Here is a 24,854-nt window from a genome sequence, read left to right on the forward strand (position 1 = left end):
TTTGGATCTGTGGTAGATGGTAGCAAAAGTTTGACATAAATCTGTGGAAGTTGCAGCAAGTATGTGCTGTCTTGTAAGAGTAGAATTGTCGTCGAAGAAACAACGGTTTCTCGACGTAATTTCCACCAAAAACTTGAGAGAATTGAGGAGGGAATTGATAGCAAAATCACAGTTTATATGACAGCAAGGATATCTAATTTAATCAAGAAAATTTCGGCAGTATAACAGCAAAGAAATTGGTGCAATTTACAATTGCAGAATTATCGTCGAAAAATTTCAGCGGGTTACGATAAAAATTTGCAGCAACATAAAATCGTTTTTAGAGATGAATTTCTTAATAGATCAATCTTAGATGGAAGCCAAGATGATATATGAAGTCTATAAGAAATTTCATTCAAAAAAGATTGCAAATAGATGGGTTAAGGCAACGATATGCAGTTGAAATTTTCTGCAGCATAGATTTTCAAGTGCAGCAGATTGGACATAAAAGATCAGTAGTTTATATTGAGAATTTTTCAATGAAACCAAAGGGAAATCTACTGTTAGGAAGAGTCAAAGATGTCATAAAAATTTTGTAGAAATTTGGATAGAAAAAGCACAGTAGCAAGATCAAACAGATGGTGCTATGCGGCTTGAATTCTGCAATTCAAGTGCAGCAGATTGGACATAAAAGATCAGTAGTTTATATTGAGAATTTTTTGATGAAACCAAAGGGAAATCTTCTGTTAGGAAGTGTCAAAGATGTCATAAAAATTTCGTAGAAATTTGGATAGAAAAAGCACAGTAGCAAGATCAAACAGATGGTGCTATGCGGCTGAAATTCTGCAATGTATCTTTCATCGTAGAGATGAAAACTTTGTGACAAAAAGTTTATGCAGCAATATAAGAACGATTTTTTTTTTTTTTTCAAATAAGGATAACTAAATTGCAACAGCAGTAAGGTAGGAAACCAGAACCTGTTGCAATTCACGGGGAGATCGAAGGATGATCCGTGGTGGTGGAGATGATGATGGAATTCGGTGACGATCTTTTAAGCAATTGTGGGAATTGCTTTGGATGGTTGTAGAGGGTTGATGGATGGCTGTGGAAGGGCAGTGAGATGCCAAGAACGCTGCTCTGATACCAGGTGTTAGAACCCTTGCAGATTCTAAACTTGGGGTTGATCTCTTTAGGGGATCGGCCTCCTTGGAACTCGATAGGGGTTCCTCCCTCCAAGCTGCTGCTCAAAGGCTGCAGAAAAGATTCATCTATTGCTTATGAAAAGAGAAGGAATACATGGCTATTTATAGAGCTTCTAAACCCTAACTCCTAATAGGACTCCTACTTAAGACTCTTACTTCTAACCAACTCCTAATAGGACTCCTACTCAAGACTCCTATTCCCTTACAACTCCTAATTCTTCTCTAAGAAAAAATCTCCTACATGAATGCCCCTCACAATTAGGACTCTCCTAGCTAGAGTCCTAACAGAATGTCCCTCTCAATTAGGACTCTCCTAGCTAGAGTCCTAACATTTTTACATGAATGTCCCTCTCAATTAGGACTCTCCAAGCTAGAGTCCTAACAACTTCCCAGGGGGTCACCCATCCTAGAACCATGTCTGATCATTGTATGTTTTATGAAGAAATTTTTAGATGATGATTTCATTATTCTATTCTCCTGCTATACGTTAATAACATATTTATTGTTGGCCATAATGCTGGAAAAATTGAAAAGCTTAAAAGAGAGTTTTAAGTAAGTCTTTTGGCCGCTCGGGGCACAAAAAGGAGTGCAACACGAGACTTTCTCGAACGAACTCGGAATCGCTATTGCTGCCCCATTCCAGAAAGCTCTCTCCAAGCCCCATGAGACTGACTGCGTAGCAGTCACGGCAAATTCCGAGGCCCAAAACCATCGCCTCGGAGGTCGACGGGAGAGGTTTTGGCCGCTTTGGGCGCAAAAAGGAGTGCAACACGAGGACTTCCCAAGGGGTCACCCCTCCTAGAACCATGTCTTTTCATTTTATGTTTATGAAGAAATTTTTAGATGATGATTTTATTATTCTCCTGCTATATGTTAATGACATATTTATTGTTGGCCATAATGCTGGAAAAATTGAAAAGCTTAAAAGAGAGTTTTAAGTAAGTCTTTTGGCCGCTCGGGGCGCAAAAAGGAGTGCAACACGAGACTTTCTCGAACGAACTCGGAATCGCTATTGCTGCCCCATTCCAAAAAGCTCTCTCCAAGCCCCACGAGACTGACTGCGTAGCGGTCACGACAAATTCCGAGGCCCAAAACCATCGCCTCGGAGGTCCACGGGAGAGGTTTTGGCCGCTCGGGGCGCAAAAAGGAGTGCAACACGAGGACTTCCCAAGGGGTCACCCATCCTAGAACCATGTCTGATAATTGTATGTTTATGAAGAAATTTTTAGATGATGATTTTATTATTCTCCTACTATATGTTAATGACATATTTATTGTTGGCCATAATGCTAGAAAAATTGAAAAGCTTAAAAGAGAGTTTTAATTAAGTCTTTTGGCCGCTCGGGGCGCAAAAAGGAGTGCAACACGAGGACTTCCCAAGGGGTCACCCATCCTAGTACTACTCTCGCCCAAGCACGCTTAACTTCGGAGTTCTGATAGGATCCGATGCTTTAGTGCTGGTATGATCGCATCGACGACCGGAGCCCCGAAACCTCTCGAACGATCTCGGAATCGCCATTGTCGGATCTCTCCGATGCCCACGAGGCCGACCACGTACCGGACACGGCAAGCGCGCGCCGAAACCATCGGGACTTTCTCGAACGAACTGGGAATCGCTATTGCGGCCCCATTCCGGAAAGCTCTCTCCGAGCCCCACGAGACTGACTGCGTAGCGGTCACGGCAAATTCCGAGGCCCAAAACCATCACCTCGGAGGTCGACGGGAGAGGTTTTGGCCCAAAAAGGAGTGCAACACGAGGACTTCCCAGGGGGTCACCCATCCTAGAACCATGTCTGATCATTGTATGTTTTATGAAGAAATTTTTAGATGATGATTTCATTATTATATTCTCCTGCTATACGTTAATGACATATTTATTGTTGGCCATAATGCTGGAAAAATTGAAAAGCTTAAAAGAGAGTTTTAAGTAAGTCTTTTGGCCGCTCGGTGCGCAAAAAGGAGTGCAACACGAGGACTTCCCAGGGGGTCACCCAACCTAGAACCATGTCTTATAATTGTATGTTTATGAAGAAATTTTTAGATGATGATTTCATTATTCTCCTGCTATCTGTTAATGACATATTTATTGTTGGCCATAATGCTGGAAAAATTGAAAAGCTTAAAAGAGAGTTTTAAGTAAGTCTTTTGGCCGCTCGGGGTGCAAAAAGGAGTGCAACACGAGGACTTCCTAGGGGGTCACCCATCCTAGAACCAAGTCTGATTATTGTATGTTTATGAAGAAATTTTTAGATGATGATTTCATTATTCTCCTGCTATATGTGAATGACATATTTATTGTTGGCCATTATGCTAAAAAAATTGAAAAGCTTAAAAGAGAGTTTTAAGTAAGTCTTTTGGCCGCTCGGGGCACAAAAAGAAGTGCAACACGAGACTTTCTCGAACGAACTCGGAATCGCTATTGCGGCCCCATTCCGGAAAGCTCTCTCCGAGCCCCACGAGACTGACTATGTAGCGGTCACAGCAAATTCCGAGGCCCAAAACCATCGCTTCGGAGGTCGACGAGAGAGGTTTTGGCCGCTCGGGGCGCAAAAAGGGATGCAACACGAGGACTTCCCATGGGGTCACCCTTCCTAGAACCATGTCTGATCATTGTATGTTTATGAAGAAATTTTTAGATGATGATTTCATTATTCTCCTGCTATATGTTAATGACATATTTATTGTTGGCCATAATGCTGGAAAAATTGAAAAGCTTAAAAGAGAGTTTTAAGTAAGTCTTTTGGCCGCTCGGGGCGCAAAACGGAGTGCTACACAATACTTTCTCGAATGAACTCAGAATCGCTATTGCGGCCCCATTCCGGAAAGCTCTCTCCGAGCCCCACGAGACTGACTGTGTAGCGGTCACGGCAAATTCCGAGGCCCAAAACCAGGGGCGCAAAAATGAGTGCAACACGAGGACTTCCCAAGGGGTCACCTGTTAGGATCAAGAGCACTAAGAGGGGGGGTGAATTAGTGTAGCGGAAAACCTTCTACGATAAAAACTACGTTCGTTCATTAAAAGTGATTTCAGTAAGAAAGCCGATTCGTAAATCACTTTAACTTTTGTTTAAGCGAGATGCAGCAAAGCTATAAATGCAGTTTGCAGTTATGATCCAAATCAGATAGTAGGCGCAAACTAAAATATGATATTCGTACGAAAAAACTGATTTATGTCTAAATTCTGATTCGTAAATCACTTGATTAAACGAACTGCAGTTTAAGCAAGGAAATAAAGGCAGTTTGCAGTTATGATAGAAATTAAAGCGTAAACGCAAACTGAAATATGATGATCGTACGCTAAAACTGATTTACGTCTAAATGCCGATTCAGAAAGTGCAAAGCTTGAAACCCGATCGTATATGCGCAGAAAGCAGTAAGCTTTTAAGGAGGTTTGCAGTAAAGATAATGTGCTCAAAGTAAATGCAAACCGAGATTTAGAGTGGTTCGGTCAATCTTGACCTACTCCACTTTTGGCTTCCTCCACCGACGTCAACTAGAGGCCTTCCTTCAATAGGCGAAGGCCAACCACCCTTTTACAGTTTCACTCCTTTTGATGGGCTTAGGAGACAACCCTTACAGAATTTTCTCTCCTCTCTTTAAAGCTCAGAACTTGGAAGAAAAGAGGGAGAAGAACTTTTGGCCTTTACAACAATTTTGATCTCTAAAAATCACAGAATAAAATCAGAATTTCGGTGGATTCTGGGTGCCCTTTCAGTGCTAAAAGGGTGGGGTATTTATAGGCCCCAACCCAATTTGAATTTGGAGCTCAAAATTGTCAATTTCTGAAATTCCGGGATCTGGTGGTTGCACCTCCTGACTGAGGCGGTTGCACCGCCTGGCAAAGCTCGAAGACTGAGCCTCTAGGCAGTGCCACCTCTGTCAGGGGTGGTTGCACCTCCTACCAGAGCTCGAAAATCGAGCTCAGGCGGTGCCACCGCCTGACTGAGGCGGTTGCACCTCCTGCTAGAGCTCGAAGACCGAGCTCAGGCGGTGCCACCTCCTATCAAGGGAGGTTGAACCGCCCAGTCTCGCTCGGAGACTAAGCCCAGGCGGTGCCACCGCCTGGCTGGGGTGGTTGCACCGCCCAGTCTCGCTCGGAGACTGAGCACAAGCGGTGCAACCTCCTGGCTTGGGTGGTTCAACCGCCTGGCAGAAATCAGTGTCCGAATGGGTTGATCCATTTGGCCCAATTTGGGTTTTTCAGGGGCCCAATTGCCCCAAGATTAAGTTAATGGGATCACCTCCCATTTCCAACTTAATCATTGTGCTAACTACGATATTTCCTAAGACATTTACTGCAACTTGCTCTGGTGCGTCAATCGCTTCTTCCTACGAGCTTCCGGCGAACTTCCATCGATCATCCGATGAACCCTCGGTGATGCTCCTGCGGACTTCCGGCAAACTCCTGGACTTGCGACAATCCACTTGGCGAGTTCCGACGAGCTTCATTGGCAAGCTCATGGACTTCTCGGATTTGTTCCCGCAGAACCTCCGATGACTGTCCGAACTTCCGTCGAACTCTCGAACTCCCAACGTGATCATTGTCTTGACTCTGGAGCAACTCCTGCTACATGTTTTACTTCCATCGTAGTTAATCCTGCATATGTAAAACAAAACTTTGATCGAGACAATTAATCCTAAGCAATTAGCCAAGTTGTCCAGCATGTCATTGGTCCCTCGACGCTTCGTCCGATTCTTCGGCGCATCGTCCTCTCCTGCGGCCTATTGCCCAATCGGCCAGTTGACTCCGCAACTCCGATATCCTTGGCATAATACCCGCTCTTCTTGGCCCGATGCCCGAGTCCATGACCCGAAGCCTTCTGTCGATACATCGACCGATCCACCGGCCTGACGTCCAATCTTCTGACATGTTCCTCCGGCACAACACGATTTTCCTACTTTAATTGTTTCATCCTGATCGAAACATCCTGCGTCACTCAAAACACAGATTAAATCATAAACATATATTAAGTAGTTTCATCATCAAAATACGAGATTCAACAATCTCCCCCTTTTTGATGATGACAACCACTTGATGACGGAGTTAAACTTAACTCCCGGAGTTTAAACAAACTCCCCCTATCAATATGCCATATTGATAGAACCTTGAATTTAAACTGAATTCAAGTCATTGTAATATTCATCATGAATACTTGCAACATGTCATCATGAACTTATGCATAAACTTATGCATAACATCATACTTCTCCCCCTTTGTCATCAACAAAAAGGAGAAGTCCAACTATTCTTGTGTTTGGAATATTAGTTTAACTTATTGCATGAAAAACATAATATCAAGTTTTATCATCATGCAGTTTTGAAGCCAAAAAATTTAGCAAATGTTACATCATGCTTAGAACATTCAAGCTATCAAGTTTTAGATATGCAAGTTTTACAGCATACAAGATAGCACTTTTAGAACATGCAAGCTGTTGAATCTCATATTTTGATGATGAAACTACTTGATATATGTTTATAATTTAATCTACGTTTTGAGTGACGCAGGATGCTTCAATCTGGATGAGACAATTAAAGCAGGAAAATCATGTTGTGCCGGAGGAACATGTCAGAAGATTGGACGTCGGGCCGATGGATCGGTCGACGTATCGACAGAAGGCTTCGGGTCGTGGACTCGGGCATCGGGCCAAGAAGAGCGGGTATTGTGCCAAGGATATCGGAGTTGCGGAGTCAACTGGCCGATTAGGCAATAGGCTGCAGGAAAGGACGATGCGCCGAAGAATCGGACGAAGCGTCGAGGGACCAATGACATGCCGGAAAACTTGGTTAATTGCTTAGGATTAATTGTCTCGATCAAAGTTTTTTTTTTGAGTGTGCAGGATTAACTATGATGGAAGAAAGACATGCAGCAGGAGTTGCGCCGGAGTCAAGACAATGATCACGTTGGGAGTTCGAGAGTTCTACGGAAGTTCGGACAGTCGTCGGAGGTTCTGCGGGAACAAATCCGAGAAGTCCAGAAGCTTGCCAAAGGAGCTCGTCGGAACTCGCCAAGATCAAATCATGAAGTCTAGGAGCTTGCCGGGAGTCCGCAGAAATGGTTTCCGAGAGTTTATCGGAAGACCGCCGGAAGTTCACCGGAAGCTCGCCGGAAGAAGTCTTGACTTGCGGACTTTGTAATAGCTTAAGAAATATCTTTAAATTCGTAGTTAGCACGTTAATTAGGGTTAAGATTAGGTGTTAATCTTATAACCCGGTTAGGGGCCAATTGGGCCCGAATTCGGACTGGTTTGGGCCAAGTTTGGAGCCCAACCAATGATTTGAAATAGTGCCAAGAGGTGCAACCGCCCAGGCCAGGAGGTAGCACCGCCCAAGCTATGTCTCCCAGCGAGACTGGGTGGTGCAACCGCCCCAGCCAAGAGGTGGCACCGCCCCGGGCTCAGTCTCCGAGCGAGACTGGGTGGTGCAACCTCTTCTGTCAAGAGGTAGCACCGCCAGAGCTCAAGTTTCGAGCTCTGCCAGGCGGTGCAACCTCCCCAGTCGGGCGGTGCAACCGCCTGAGCTCGGTCTTCGAGCTCTGGCAGAGAGGTGCAACCGCCCCTGACAGAGGTGGCACCGCCCAGAGGCTCAGTCTTCGAGCTCTACCAAGCGATGCAACCGCCCCAGTCAGGAGGTGCAACCGCCTGATCCCGGAATTCCGGGAATTGACAGATTTGAGCTCCAAATTTGAACTGGGTTGGGGCCTATAAATACCCCACCCATTCAGCACTGAAAGCACAGAACACACACTTAAAATCTTGCTATCTTTCTGTGTTTCTTAGAGCTCAAAACTGCTAGTTCTCCTCTTTCTATTCTTCAAGTTTGAGTTGTAAAGAGAGGAGAGAAAACTTCTGTAAGGGTTGTCTCCTAAGCCCGTCAAAAGGAGTGAATCTGTAAGAGGGTGGTTGGCCTTCGCCTATTGAAGGAAGGCTTCTAGTTGACGTCGGTGACCTCGTCGGTGGAGGAAGCCAAAAGTGGAGTAGGTCAAGATTGACCGAACCACTCTAAATCTCTGGTTTGCTTTTATTTTGAGCACTTTATCATTACTGCAAACCTCCTACATAGCTACTGCTCTCTACGCTTTTACGAACAAGTTTCTAAGTTCTGATCTTTCCGAATCTGCATTCAGACGTAAATCGGTGTTTTCGTACGATCTTTACATTACAGTTTACATTTACGTTTTGATTCTATTTATAACTGCAAACTGCCTTCTGCGCTTTTACGAACGAGTGTCTAAGTTCATATCTTTCCGAATCTGAGTTTAGACGCAAACTGTGCTTAGACACAATCTGCGCTTAGACGCAAACTGCGCTTAGACGCAAACTGCGCTTAGACGCAATCTGAGCTTAGACGCAAACTGTGCTTAGATGCAAACTGCGCTTAGACGCAATCTGCATTTAGACGCAAACTGCATTTAGACGCAAACTGCATTTAGACGCAAACTGCTTAAACTGCGCTTAGATGCAAACTGTGTTTGGACGTAAACTACACTTAATCATAAGTAATCTTAGAATCGGCTTTTGCATCAAAATAGTTTTTATCGAACGAACGCAGCTTTCGTTTTTAATCGCTGAAAGATTTCCGCTGCACTAATTCACCCCCCCCCTCTTAGTGCTCTCAATCCTAACAATTGGTATCAGAGTGGGGTATTTCTCATTTCGGATTTACACCCGAGAGAAATGGCTCTTCAAGAGGGCTTTTCGGTCTTTCGTCCACCGTTCTTTAACGGATTGGACTACACTTATTGGAAAACTCGAATGAGAGTTTTCTTGATTTCTCTAAATCTGGATTTATGGAATATCGTTGAAAACGGTTTTCAACTTCCCTCTAAACCGATGAACGAATGGTCGGATTTAGAGAAGAAGTATTTTTCTTTAAACGCAAAGGCTATGAATGCCTTATTTTGCGCTTTGGACAAAAATGAGTTCAATCGGGTTTCTTTGTGCGAAACGGCTTTCGATATTTGGCGCACTCTTGAAATCACGCACGAGGGAACTAGTAGAGTCAAAGACTCGAAAGTTAATATTTTACTGCATGATTTCGAGCTTTTTCATATGAAACCAAGCGAAACCATTGTTGACATGTACACCCGTTTTACGGATGTCGTCAATGGTTTAAAATCACTTGGTAAAAGCTTTTCGAATTTTGAACTCGTTAACAAAGTTTTGCGCTCACTTTCTAAAACTTGGGATTCAAAAGTAACTGCTATTCAAGAATCGAAAAACTTGAACCAATTTCCACTTGAAGAACTAATTGGTTCATTGATCACATATGAAATGACGTGCAATGCACGTGAAGAACTTGAGAACCACCTTCCAAAGAATAGGAAGGATTTGGCATATAGAACATTTGAAGACCACTCGAGCATAAGCTCAAGTGATGGTGAACTTAAACTACAAATGAAACAAAAATTAAAAAGTAAAAAGAACGAAACTACTTGCTTTGAACGCAAGAAGAAGAACAAAAACTGGGATGAATTGAGCTCCTCCGAAGACGAGGAGAAAATCAACAAAGGCGAGGTGGCAAACTATGCCTTTACGCCTTTCGACGCTGAGGTAATCAAAATGCCTTTAATTTACTTTGAAATTACATGATGCTTTTCATAAAGCATTTTTCTTTTTTATTTAATTTTCTTGAAAATTGCATGTTTAATAATTTTATAATGAAAATACAAACAATTAGGAATCATGCTTATTATTCTAGTAATTTTGAAAATAATCATGAAAATTGCATGTTTATGATAAACAAAATGATTTTGATTAAAAAAACCTTATGAAATCATGCTATATGTGGTTGAGAACTAATAATGTGTATCATGTTGATTTCCATTGTTATTTCTCGATTTTGAGTATATGAAATCATGTTTAATTTGAAGTTATGATTAATGAGTATATATTTTTGAAATTATGTATGATGATTCTTGATTATCGATTTTCATGATAATAACAGTGGCTTTAAAAAAATTGATGCATGTTTTCATAAATGAAAAGGCATGCTAACATGAAATCGACCACTTAAAATGAAACATTTAAAAAGGAAAAAATATATTATCAATGAAATCATGAATCTATTTATGTTATAAATTTTGTGAGCCATAAAAATGATTTTGATGATTCAAATTTGAAATGAGTTTTATTAAAATCATGATCTTGATTTTTCTCTTGAATGATTGTGACTTGTATTCCTTGATATGATTTTTATGCAATTCTTTGTATTTATGAAATATTTATCTCATCACCCAATTATTTCTTTTTCAATATTCCTCAAGTGATGATATGAATGCATGAGATATTCATGAATTTATTTTGATGTATGCAAATGAGAAGCTTCGATCATGCATGGTAGAATGCAATGTGACAAATTAATACTATGATGATTTAAAATATTTATGATTTGGAATGATGCATATGTTTTTTTTTATAATGTGTATCATAAATGCTTTAAATGATAAATGTTTGGAATCATGATTAAAATGAAGTGATAAATACTTAAAAAATATTGATTTAATGTTCGGTATCATGAATACTTCATTATCATACATTAAAATAGTGATAAATATTTTGAAAATAAATTATTGTATCATGTTAGATGATTTTATATATTGTGCATGATAAGCTATAAGTGGTGATTGAAACAATGATTGAAATAATATGAATAATGATTTGGAATCATGCATATAATAATGAGTTTATATGTTTTGAAAATGTGCATGTTTTAATTTGAAAATATAATGATGCACAAATGAGATTGATACTAACCTTTGTCATGATTTAAAAATTGATGTAAAGGATTTTTCCCTTCTTTTTGACAATGACAAAAGGGGAGATAGCTAGCTTGCACAATTCAAGAAGAAAGCAAAAATTGCACTTCTTAAAAGAGAAGAAATTACTATCTTGAACATCACCAAGAAGTGCTATCTTGCAAATCTCAAGACACACAAATGCAATCATGCAAAATTTGTAATTTTGCACATCATTAAAATTTATGATGCTTTGGTGATTATGCATGTCTAAAATGTTATAAAATTCACTAGCTTGCATGATGTAGAACTTAGCTATATTGAACATCACCAAGGAATGCTATCTTGCCTATCTCAAGAAGCAAAAAGTTAACTTGCACATCTAGCAAAACTTATATTTCAAGAAGCAAGAGTTGCTTTCTTGAACATCTCAAAATTGCCAGCTTGCGGGCCTTAAAATGTAGAAATTTTTTGCTAGCTTGAATATGGTAAACTTGCAATCATACTACCATGATGATGAGCATACCTTATCTTCATGATTATATTTGAAAAACTATGGCAAAAATCTGTCCGAATGATTAAACCTGTTAAAATTATTTTTCGGATTTTTTTGATTAAATGATCAAATCACTTGATTGCCATAATGATTTTATACAATTACTTGCCATGATTACATGTTGGAAATTATGTGCTTGAATACAAAAATTTCCATGATAATAAGCATGTTTTACCTTCATGATTGTAATTGAATATCTCTAGTAAAACCCTGTCCGAATGTATGAAAGTGTCAAATTTCATTTTCGGATTTTCTTGATCCTAACAATTGGATTTTCTTGATACATTATCCTCTTCCGAATTTAACAAGCATATGTCATATCAAGTTTAATTCACATCATTGATTTTTGACATATGGAATCATCTAGCAAATGCACTTATCATGTGAAAAATATTTTTCGAGAAACATATTTGATGATTCCCTCTTATAAAAGGAATATATTTTTACATACAAGGATTTGACTCACTTACATATCTTAATCCTTGCAAAAATGAAGTGTGCTTTAATATCTTATCAATTTGAACTTCATATATGGCTTTCCTCCTTCATGTAAAAAGATAACAAATAAAAAGGAAGAAGCAATAAAAGCTATCTCCATGTCATGTTTTCCTCGAGATGTTTGCATAATTGGTATCCTATCACTCACTGTTGGAAAATGACATGAACCAACTTATGGCATCGCACTTATATTTAAAATTTGCTTATATCGGTCTCCTTATTGTTGATGACAAAGGGGGAGAAATATATAAATTGATACTATGAGTGCCATATTTGAAGAATATGAATAGATGTTATAAATGCCATATTATGATGAGATATCAAAAGCAGCATTCATATGAATAGGTGCTATGAATGTCATATCATGTTAAGATATCAAGAAATTGAATCGCAATTTTACATGTTGATATCTTACCATTTGATGATAGCAAACTTGCATGATGGTAACAATAGATATTATGTTTTTCATGCAATGAGTTAAAACTTACATCACAAACACTTGATTGTGGTACTTCTCCTTTTTGTTGATGACAAAGGGGGAGAAGTATGTTGATGACATCACATGTTATGCATAAGTTTATGATGACATGTTGCTTGGATTTTTGAATCCAAGAGTTTCTATCAATATGGCATATTGATAGGGGGAGTTTGTTTAAACTCCGGGAGTTAAGATTAGCTCCGTCATCAAGTAGTTGTCATCACCAAAAAGGGGGAGATTGTTGAATCTCGTATTTTGATGATGAAACTACTTGATATATGTTTATGATTTAATCTGCGTTTTGAGTGACGCAGGATGCTTCGATCTGGATGAGACAATTAAAGCAGGAAAATCATGTTGTGCGGGAGGAACATGTCAGAAGATTGGACGTCGGGCCGGTGGATCGGCCGACGTATCGACAGAAGGCTTCGGGTCGTGGACTCGGGCATCGGGCCAAGAAGAGCGGGTATTGTACCAAGGATATCGGAGTTGCGGAGTCAACTGGCCGATTGGGCAATAGGCTGCAGGAAAGGACGATGCACCGAAGAATCGGACGAAGCGTCGAGGGACCAATGACATGCCGGACAACTTGGTTAATTGCTTAGGATTAATTGTCTCAATCGAAGTTTTTATTTTGAGTGTGCAGGATTAACTACGATGGAAGAAAGACATGCAGCAGGAGTTGCGCCGGAGTCAAGACAATGATCACGTTGGGAGTTCGAGAGTTCTACGGAAGTTCGGACAGTCGTCAGAGGTTCTGCGGGAACAAATCCGAGAAGTCCAGAAGCTTGCCAAAGGAGCTCGTCGGAACTCGCCAAGATCAAATCGTGAAGTCTAGGAGCTTGCCGGGAGTCCGCAGAAATGGTTTCCGAGAGTTTATCGGAAGACCGCCGGAAGTTCACCAGAAGCTCGCCGGAAGAAGTCTTGACTTGCGGACTTTGTAATAGCTAAAGAAATGTCTTTAAATTCGTAGTTAGCATGTTAATTAGGGTTAAGATTAGGTGTTAATCTTATAACCCGGTTAGGGGCCAATTGGGCCCGAATTTGGACTGGTTTGGGCCAAGTTTGGAGCCCAACCAATGATCTGAAATAGTGCCAAGAGATGCAACCGCCCAGGCCAGGAGGTAGCACCGCCCAAGCTATGTCTCCCAGCGAGACTGGGCGGTACAACCGCCCCAGCCAAGAGGTGGCACCGCCCCGGGCTCAGTCTCCAAGCGAGACTGGGCGGTGCAACCTCTTCTGTCAAGAGGTAGCACCGCCAGAGCTCAAGTTTCGAGCTCTGTCAGGCGGTGCAACCTCCCCAATCAGGCGGTGCAACCGCCTGAGCTCGGTCTTCGAGCTCTGGCAGAGAGGTGCAACCGCCCCTGATAGAGGTGGCACCGCCCAGAGGCTCAGTCTTCGAGCTCTGCCAGGCGGTGCAACCGCCCTAGTCAGGAGGTGCAACCGCCTGATCCCGGAATTCCGAGAATTGACAGATTTGAGCTCCAAATTTGAACTGGGTTGGGGCCTATAAATACCCCACCCATTCAGCACTGAAAGCGCAGAACACACACTCGAAATCTTGCTATCTTTCTGTGTTTCTTAGAGCTCAAAACTGCTAGTTCTCCTCTTTCTATTCTTTAAGTTTGAGTTGTAAAGAGAGGAGAGAAAACTTCTGTAAGGGTTGTCTCCTAAGCCCGTCAAAAGGAGTGAATCTGTAAGAGGGTGGTTGGCCTTCGCCTATTGAAGGAAGGCTTCTAGTTGACGTCGGTGACCTCGTCGGTGGAGGAAGCCAAAAGTGGAGTAGGTCAAGATTGACCGAACCACTCTAAATCTCTGGTTTGCTTTTATTTTGAGCACTTTATCATTACTGCAAACCTCCTACATAGCTACTGCTCTCTGCGCTTTTACGAACAAGTTTTTAAGTTCTGATCTTTCCGAATCTGCATTCAGACGTAAATCGGTGTTTTCGTACGATCTTTACATTGCAGTTTACATTTACGTTTTGATTCTATTTATAACTGCAAACTGCCTTCTGCGCTTTTACGAATGAGTGTCTAAGTTCAGATCTTTCCGAATCTGAGTTTAGACGCAAACTGCGCTTAGACGCAAACTGCGCTTAGACGCAATCTGAGCTTAGACGCAAACTGTGCTTAGATGCAAACTGCGCTTAGACGCAATCTGCATTTAGACGCAAACTGCTGAAACTGCGCTTAGACGCAAACTGTGTTTGGACGTAAACTGCACTTAATCATAAGTAATATTAGAATCGGCTTTTGCATCAAAATAGTTTTTATCGAACGAACGCAGCTTTCGTTTTTAATCGCTGAAAGATTTTCGCTGCACTAATTCACCCCCCCCCCCTCTTAGTGCTCTCGATCCTAACACAAGCTAGTAATGTTACAACATTTTAGAACTTGCAAGCTAGCAATTTAGAGATGTTCAAGAAGGCAACTCTTGCTTCTTGAAATATGCAAGTTGTAAGCTAGCAAATTTTTGCTTCCTTTGCAATGTTTGAGCTCGCAATTTTGCTTCCATTGCAAGGTGTAAGTTTAACATGTTTAATTTTCTTGAGATAGCAACTATTTGTTTCTCTTTATACTACAAGCTAGCAATTTTTACGATATGCAAGTTTTACTACATACAAGCTAGCAAAAATTTCGAAAGCAAATGCAAGATAGCTTTCTTGTGTAAGCTTATGATTCTTGCTTCCTATTGCAATGTGCAAGTTGCAAGTTTTGCTTCTTGAGATAGGCAAGACAGCACTTTTGCAATTTTTGTTTGGCAAGCTTGTGATGTTCAAGATAACAAGCTCTTTCTTTTCTTTTGAGAAATGTCATTTTTGCTTTCTTTGCAAAGTGCAAGCTAGCAAAATGCCAAACTAGCAAGAGATAATGTTTTACATGAGGCAAGCAAACAATTTGGCAAGTGTTACATTTGCATCTTCTCTTTAGAGGAGTGTAATTTTTGCTTTCATCTTGAATTGTGTAAGCTAGCTAGTTTGCCTCTTTTCATGATGTCAACGCTAGAAATTCTTGCTCCCCCTTTGTCATTGTCAAAAAGAAGGGAAGACCCTTTTTTCAATTTTCAGATTATGACAAAGGTAAGTATCAATTTTATTTGTGCATCATTATATATTCAAATTAAAACATACACAATTTCAAAACCCTTATTTTTCATGCATGATACCGAAAAATAAATCAATCATCATTAATGGGCATATCATACATGATACTCAAACATTAAAATTTTTAAGCATTTATCATTTAAAGCATTCATGATACATATCATATGCAATACATCATGTACATCATTGTCATAAGTATTGCATGCATCATTTCAAATTCATGAATATTTCATCATTGCATGCATCATGCCAAATCATAAAATATACAATCATCATTAATGCATGATTCCCAATCATCATTTATTTTGCATCATGATTGTACCAAATTTGTCAAATTACATTCTACCATGCATGATCGAAACTTCTTATTTGTATCAAAACAAATTTCATGTATTCATATCATCATATAAGGAATATCAAGAAGAATTATTAGGTGATGAGATAAACATTTCATGAATACAAGGAATTGCATAAAAATCATATCATGAAAGATTAGAACATGTGAATACCAAAGATATGATTCATGGTTCATTAAAATTCTTCTTAACAAGTTCACGATCAAGATTCATATAATTCATAATAAAGCAAATTGATGTACAATCATCACACAAGACATACAAGGCAAAGAAATCTTGTTATTTCTATATTATGAAATATATGATATCAAGGCTCATGATTCGTTTGAAAAGATATAGCACAAAGAGCAACTTGAAACATTCTTATCAAGACCACATTTTAAAATATTCCAAGTATCAAGATATCAATATGACACTTTATTGAATTCTGAGAAATCAAAAGACAAGTTACACTTCATTTGAAGAATTCTTTTTTGATAAATGTAGGGAGCATAATGAATGATCTTGATTTATAAAGAACTTCATGTTATAATTATCAAGATCATGATTTTAATAATTATTTTCTTTAGCAAAGAATCATAAAAGCACTTTAATTTTGCATAAGAAATCTCATTGTATTATGATTTATAAATTCTTTCTCTACACATAATCATAGGAGATATAATAGCAATGATATCATGATTCATTTGGTAATAAATAGCAAGGAGAACAATTTGTTTCATGCATAAGAAATCTCAATAAGATCACATTTCACAAGAAATTTCAAGTATCAAATATCAAGTAATCATCATGTTTCTTTTCATGAGATTTACAAGATTGATAAAATAAATTCATTAATCTCAATAGGATATAAAATCCATTTCCATTTCATACAATTGATTTCATGCGAGGGTGTTCAAGTTTTTTGTGAAAACATGTATCATCATTTAAAATCAAAACATAAGTTTCGTCATAAAGCCGTCAAGACCAAACACATCAAAAAATAAAACATCATGATATCACATCTATCATCAAAAACATGTTAATCCAAAATGAGAGTTTCAAATCAACATTTACTTCAAAAGCTCATGCATGACATCAAAATACACATGCATGGATTAATCTTAAGCATTATCACATATCATATAACTATCATCCATCATTCAACATTTCAAAACATAACATGCATGAAACCTTAGCAATATACTTTTTATGATCAAATTTTTAGTTCTTCAAAGATGCTAAAAAGAAAAACATGATATAATTTTTGAAAAATAATTTTTTATTTCCTATTCCTACTATCTAAATTAAGCACTCATGAAAAACTTCAAGTAATTTCAAAATAATTCAAGAGAGTTGAGTTACTTACCTTGTAGTCGAAGCCCGTCAAAGCCCAGTTCGCCGTTTCACCTTTGGAAGTTCTTGATTCATCCTTGGTTGCCTTCCTCTTCTTTGGCCTCTCCCTTCATTCAAGTTCATTGTCTATTTTAGATTTTTTTTTAATAAACTTATTAAGATTTAGTGTTCGAAGTTCAAGTTCATCATTGTCCTCATCACTTGAGTCATTGCTCAAGTGGTATTCATTTGTCCGGAGTTCCAAATCCTTCCTGTTCTTTGGAAGGTGATTTTGTTCATCATGTTCATCATGTGCATTGTGCACCATTTCATATGTCATCAACGAACCAATTAGTTCTTCAAGTGGTAAGTTGTTTAGGTTTTTAGCTTCTTGTATTGCAGTTACCTTTGAATCCCACTTCTTAGAAAGAGAACGCAAAATCTTGTTTACGAGTTCAAAATCCGAAAATATTTTCCAAGAGCTCTTAAACTATTGACGACATCCGTGAAACGGGTGTACATGTCGCCTATAGTCTCACTTGGTTGCATTCGAAAAAGCTCAAAATCATGCAATAAAATGTTAACTTTCGAGTTTTTGACTCTACTAGTTCCCTCGTGCGTGATTTCAACTGTTCGCCAAATATCAAAAGCCGTTTCGCATGTAGAAATCCGATTGAACTCATTTTTGTCCAAAGCACAGAATAAGGCATTCATAGCCTTTGCGTTTAAAGAAAAATACTTCTTCTCCAAATCCGACCATTCGTTCATCGGTTTAGAGGGAAGTTGAAAACCGTTTTCAATGATATTCCATAAATCCAAATTCATAGAAATCAAGAAAACTCTCATTCGAGTTTTCTAATAAGTGTAGTCCAATCCGTTAAACAACGGTGGACGAATAACCGATAAGCCCTCTTGAAAGCCATGAAGAGTCATTTCTCTCGGGTGTAAATCCGAAATGAGAAATACCAAGCTCTGATACCAATTGTTAGGATCAAGAGCACTAAGAGGGGGGGGTGAATTAGTGCAGCGGAATACCTTCTACGATAAAAACTGCGTTCATTCGTTAAAAGTGATTTCGATAAGAAAGTCGATTCGTAAATCACTTTAACTTTTGTTTAAGCGAGATGCAGCAAAGATATAAATGCAGTTTGCAGTTATGATCCAAATCAGATAGTAGGCGCAAACTGAAATATGATATTCGTACGAAAAAATTGATTTACGTCTAAATGCTGATTCGTAAATCACTTGATTAAGCGAACTGCAGTTTAAGCAAGGATATAAAGGCAGTTTGCAGTTATGATAGAAATCAAAGCGTAAACGCAAACTGAAATATAACGATCGTACGCTAAAACTGATTTACGTCTAAACGCCGATTCGGAAAGTGCAAAGCTTGAAACCCGATCGTATATGCGCAGAAAGCAGTAAGCTTTTGAGGAGGTTTGCAGTAAAGATAATATGCTCAAAGTAAATGCAAACCGAGATTTAGAGTAGTTCGGTCAATCTTGACCTACTCCACTTTTGGCTTCCTCCACCGACGAGGTCACCGACGTCAACTAGAGGCCTTCCTTCAATAGGCGAAGGCCAACCACTCTTTTACAGTTTCACTCCTTTTGATGGGCTTAGGAGACAACCCTTACAGAATTTTCTCTCCTCTCTTTAAAGCTCAGAACTTGGAAGAAAAGAGGGAGAAGAACTTTTGGCTTTTACAATAATTTTGAGCTCTAAAAATCACAGAATAAAATCAGAATTTCGGTGGTTTCTAGGTGCCCTTTCAGTGCTGAAAGGGTGGGGTATTTATAGGCCCCAACCCAGTTTGAATTTGGAGCTCAAAACTGTCAATTCCCGAAATTTCGGGATCTGGCGGTTGCACTTCCTGACTGAGGCGGTTGCACCGCCTGGCAGAGCTCGAAGACTGAGCCTCTGGGCGGTGCCACCTCTATCAGGGGCAGTTGCACCTCCTACTAGAGCTCGAAGATCGAGCTCAGGCGGTGCCACTGCCTGACTGAGGCGGTTGCACCTCTTGCAAGAGCTCGAAGACCGAGCTCAAGCGGTGCCACCTCCTGTCAGGGGAGGTTGCACCGCCCAGTCTCGCTCGGAGACTGAGCCCAGGCGGTGCCACCGCCTGGCTAGGGTGGTTGCATCGCCTAGTCTCGCTCGGAGACTGAGCCTAGGCGGTGCAACCTCCTGGCTTGGGCGGTTCAACCGCCTGGCAGAAATCAGGGTCCGAATGGGTTGATCCATTCGGCTCAATTTGGGTTTTTCAGGGGCCCAATTGCCCCAAGATTAAGTTAATGGGATCACCTCCCATTTCCAACTTAATCATTGTGCTAACTACGATATTTCCTAAGACATTTACTGCAACTTTCTCCGGTGCGTCAATCGCTTCTTCCGGCGAGCTTCCGGCGAACTTCCGTCGATCATCCGATGAACCCTCGGTGATGCTCCTACAGACTTCTGGCAAACTCCTAGACTTGCGATGATTCACTTGGCGAGTTCTGACGAGCTTCTTTGGCAAGCTCATGGACTTCTCGGATTTGTTCCCGTAGAACCTCCGACGACTGTCCGAACTTCTGTCGAACTCTCGAACTCTCAACGTGATCATTGTCTTGACTCCGGAGCAACTCCTACTGCATGTCTTACTTCCATCGTAGTTAATCCTTCACATATAAAACAAAACTTCGATCGAGACAATTAATCCTAAGCAATTAACCAAGTTGTCCGGCATGTCATTGGTCCCTTGACGCTTCGTCCGATTCTTCGGCGCATCGTCCTCTCCTACGGCCTATTGCCCAATCGGCCAGTTGACTCCGCAACTCTGATATCCTTGGCACAATACCCGCTCTTCTTGGCCCGATGCCCGAGTCCATGACCCGAAGCCTTCTATTGATACGTCGACCGATCCACCGACCTGACGTCCAATCTTCTGATATGTTCCTCCGGCACAACATGATTTTCCTGCTTTAATTATCCCATCATGATCGAAGCATCCTGCATCACTCAAAACACAGATTAAATCATAAACATATATCAAGTAGTTTCATCATCAAAATATGAGATTCAACATCACCCATCCTAGAACCATGTCTGATCATTGTATGTTTATGAAGAAATTTTTAGATGATGATTTCATTATTCTCCTGCTACATGTTAATGACATATTTATTGTTGGCCATAATGCTGGAAAAATTGAAAAGCTTAAAAGAGAGTTTTAAGTAAGTCTTTTGGTCGCTCGGGGCGCAAAAAGGAGTGCAACACCAAACTTCTGTAGTATCTTGCGTTTTATCATGGACTTAGCTGGTTTTGCCTAAGTCGTGCGGCACGCTTGCATGTCCGTCCACAAAAGTCAGCCTCCCCGAAGCCTCCCATGTCCCTTAGGACCCACAAAAGAGAGAATGGGTTAGAGAAAATGCCTCATTTGGGATCCACAAGCAAACATTTCCGAAAACACTTCATAGCCAAAGCAAATTACAAACAGACTTTACAAGCTTTGAATAGTTGCACAACAAAGGGTAAAATGGTCCATTATAGATCGAACTAAAATGGGTCTATTAAGCCTTCGGCTGTCCCTCTACATGCTAGTCAAAGTATGAACATACCAAAAGACACGAACATACATAAGCATTACATCAAACATCTTGTTTCGAAGTTTGTCCATGACATTCTCCCCCACTTATTCCTTCGACATCCTCGTCGAAGCCTTTGTCGACACTGCAACTCCTCGCCTTTGCTGAGTCTTCAATCTTCTACTCCAGCTGCAATGTGCCTCCTGGCTCCCAACTGCTCTTCGCTACTATTTCTGAGTAGTCGAACCTTTGATCCGCCATGCTGCTTCAACTCGCCAATGATTCTAACTCTAGTGTGGGGTTGGCTGAGTTGTGTTGATCCCTGTTGATTCCTGTGGATCTTCCATATGAAGGAAAAGACTATCTTTACTACGCTAGTCTCTCAAATGCCTCGTACTGCTTGAACTGGGTGGATGCTTGTTAGAGCTTTAACGAGCATCATCTCGCAAACTTCTGAAGTTTTGGGTCCTTCCTCCATAAAATTTGCCCATTGACTCTTCTTTTACTTAGTTGTCACATCCAAGTAGGTTCGCCGTGACATTCTCCCCCACTTATTCCTTCGACGTCCTCGTCGAAGCCTTTGTCGACACTGCAACTCCTCGCCTTTGCTGAGTCTTCAATCTTCTACTCCAGCTGCAATGTGCCTCCTGGCTCCCAACTGCTCTCCGCTGCTATTTCTGAGTAGTCGAACCTTTGATCCGCCATGCTGCTTCAACTCGCCAATGATTCTAACTCTAGTGTGGGGTTGGCTGAGTTGTGTTGATCCCTGTTGATTCCTGTGGATCTTCCATATGAAGGAAAAGACTATCTTTACTACGCTAGTCTCTCAAATGCCTCATACTGCTTGAACTGGGTGGATGCTTGTTGGAGCTTTAACGAGCATCGTCTCGCAAACTTCTGAAGTTTTGGGTCCTTCCTCCATAAAATTTGCCCATTGACTCTTCTTTTACTTAGTTGTCACATCCAAGTAGGTTCGCCGTGACATTCTCCCCCACTTATTCCTTCGACGTCCTCGTCGAAGCCTTTGTCGATACTGCAACTCCTCGCCTTTGCTGAGTCTTCAATCTTCTGCTCCAGTTGCAATGCGCCTCCTGGCTCCCAACTGCTCTCCGCTACTATTTCTGAGTAGTCGAACCTTTGATCCGCCATGCTGCTTCAACTCGCCAATGATTCTTACTCTAGTGTGGGGTTGGCTGAGTTGTGTTAATCCCTGTTGGTTCCTGTGGATCTTCCAGATGAAAGAAAAGACTATCTTTACTGTGCCAGTTTCTAAAATGCCTCGTACTGCTTGAATTGGGTGGATGCTTGTTGGAGCTTTAACGAGCATCGTCTCACAAACTTCTAAAGTTTTGGGTCCTTCCTCCATAAAATTTGCCCATTGACTCTTCTTTCACTTAGTTGTCACATCCAAGTAGGTTCGCATCACTTCCGCTTTCGATTGGCATTTCATTGGGAAATGAAGCGGACAATCTACTCTAAGTAACACTGATCACCGTTGGTGAGGATTTAACAACTATTATCTTCCATTATCTTCGAAAGGTCTTTGAACATATGCAGAGCTCCTATGCTGGATAGATAAGAGAATTGGGGTACTCGGTTTCGCCCATTCTCTTAAGAGTTGAGAAGGCAAAGGTTACTTGACTTCGCCCGCCTCCTCGAGGTTATACTCCATGCATCGAGCTGGTTACTGGCCTTCGCCTGCTTTTTGCTCACACTTCTGAAGCACTTGAAGTGTTTGCACTCCTTGTGTTGAGTTAGCTACTGTGATTCACCTTCTCAATGCCATCGAACTTCTGGAATGCAGGAAGTTTTCACCCCAACTTGGAGTAATTCTCTAATAGATGTGGTCGTCTCTGGGATTGTACCGTCTTCTCCATCAACCCTACTGCCTACTCCCCTTAGTAGCGAAAGTACAGCACCGCGTACTGCTTGCTTCGTTCCTTGGTCGTGCACTCTTGCATGACCCGAAGTTCTTTACTTTCGGCTATCTTGATGAGAAGCTCATTGACACCAGTCTTACAAAGTTCCTCGGCTTCTGCCCTTCAGCCTTGTCTCGGTACTTAGAGATTGCCTCTGCATGCTCCACCTCCTCGGCCCCTTTCACGACCAAGCGCTCTCCCTCCATGAGAGCAAGGGATCAATGACTTTCACAGAAGTCCTGCCTCTACGGTACCATGGCGCTGCCATGCCCATGGCCCTACTATCCGCCGCCTCGCATCTGCATTCCTTTTCTTCACGATCAGTAGATATGTCTCCGTGGCACTCCTCTGAGTCCACCTCCATTCTAACTGATGCTTGATTTTGGGTAGCTAAGTTCCTCTGGACTCGTCGTCGCTTCTTCGCCCCTTTCGACCCCCTGCTTCAACACCTCTGTATTCTCCAAGCAGTCTGTTTGGTCGATGGAAAGACAGATTGCAACTCCTATGCATGGCCTCTGCCATCACGTTGTAGGGTTTGCACCGATTTTGTTCTCCTTAGCTTCCTTGGCATCAACGTTCGCTTACTCGACCTTGTCCTCTAACTTGCCGGGCTCCCTTAAGTGAATATGAGCTCTGGAGCAGTCCAACTCTCTAGCTGCTTTGATCATACCTCTGTATGATCAAGTCCCTCCCATGGAACTCACTAGTACTTGCATTCGAACTTTTCCCTTAGTGGAACCTAGCCCCCATATGCTGATGACCAAGGTTTTCATCCGATGCAAAATTCGATGCACGCACGGAAGACCCGCCTCTACGGTACCATGGCCTTCACTCCTTGAATCCATAGCCCTTCTTGTCGTCGTGTTGTTCACCAAAGTGGAGTTTCCAATAGCTCCCGATCATACCTCCATATGATCTAGTCCCTCATGGGACAATGTCGTGTGTATCGCATTACCACGAACTGTTCCACCACGATCCGCTGCACCATGTCGCCTCCTGGTGACATCTCCATTGCATTCTGATCCTTGTAGGATGAACTCGAATTGTGGTCCCTCCATGTGTGGCCTCTGCCAATACATCGCAGGGTCACTCCCACCTTCATCCACCCACTCTTGGGTCACACCTAGATAAAGCACCGCTCTAGGACAGTCCGTCGCCTAGTAGCTCCCGAAGTCCCCTGACTTCGCTATAATTAGTGCACCATTGTTTGGATCCTGGGCCTCTGCCCCTACCAGCACAATCTCCGCTGCGCATCGCTTCCTGCCCAGCAACTTGATTTGCAACACTATGGCATATTCTTCAAGAGTACCCGCCTCTGCGTCCTCTTGCCCCGTGCTAAGACCTTCTGAACCCAACTTCGCCTTCGCAAATTGAGTTGCCTTAGTTCCTCCATCAAATGCTTTTCCGAGATAAGGTGCATGTGTTGGGAAATCATAGGGGGGGGGCATCATATGCGCAGCGGAAGAACAAGAAAAACAAAATCCCCGATTCCCAAAAAGATGTTCGTCGTCGTGCGAAGATTGGTGCGCAAAATCCGCAAAACACAAAACTGCGTATAGAGATTGTGTTACCTAGGGAGATCGTATATCCCTATTTCCTTGCAGATCCTTAGGAGAGGGTGAAGGAGGTCAAGCGTCCTCCTCTCTAGCGGTGATCCACACAGCAGGGTTGCGACGACGCTCCTCAAAACTCCAGGCCTACTCTGAGGTGGAGAGGGAGAGGAGAATAGGAAGGGCAAGCAAAGACTCTAGCCTATGAGGCTGTGAATCCCTCCTATTTATAGAGATCCCGTGTCAAAACCCTAATGGGTCCTTTCCCTAGTGGGTATTGGATCTGCATCCAATAAGACAAGGGCTCCGTCGGATATCTCATATCCGAACCTCTACTCATCGCAATGCCTACCATATGTGTGTGACCCTCTAGGCCCAATATCGAGCTGGCCGTGAGTCATACCTGTCAGAACTCCTTCTAACTAAGTGAATTATTATCTCTGTAATAATTCACTCGACTCATCGACTACGGAAGTACTAGGCCACTACGCCGTAGTCCCCAGACGATACAGGGGAATCCAATCCATTGGACCTGTCTGTCCTCAGTTACCATGTACCTATAGTCCCTCATCCATCTAATATCCCAGAGACCGTATATCG

General features: G+C 41.5%; 1 non-coding gene across 1 annotated transcript; it reads right to left on the reverse strand.

Moving 5' to 3' along the window:
* Positions 1-2,536: 2,536 nt before the first annotated feature.
* On the reverse strand, positions 2,537-2,655 carry LOC135590434 (5S ribosomal RNA). The gene has a single exon (XR_010477842.1). It is a non-coding gene; the product is annotated as a 5S ribosomal RNA (ribosomal RNA).
* Between the last annotated feature and the right edge of the window lie 22,199 nt (positions 2,656-24,854).

Source organism: Musa acuminata, chromosome BXJ1-8 (genome assembly GCF_036884655.1).
Source record: "Musa acuminata AAA Group cultivar baxijiao chromosome BXJ1-8, Cavendish_Baxijiao_AAA, whole genome shotgun sequence".
Taxonomy (NCBI): domain Eukaryota; kingdom Viridiplantae; phylum Streptophyta; class Magnoliopsida; order Zingiberales; family Musaceae; genus Musa; species Musa acuminata.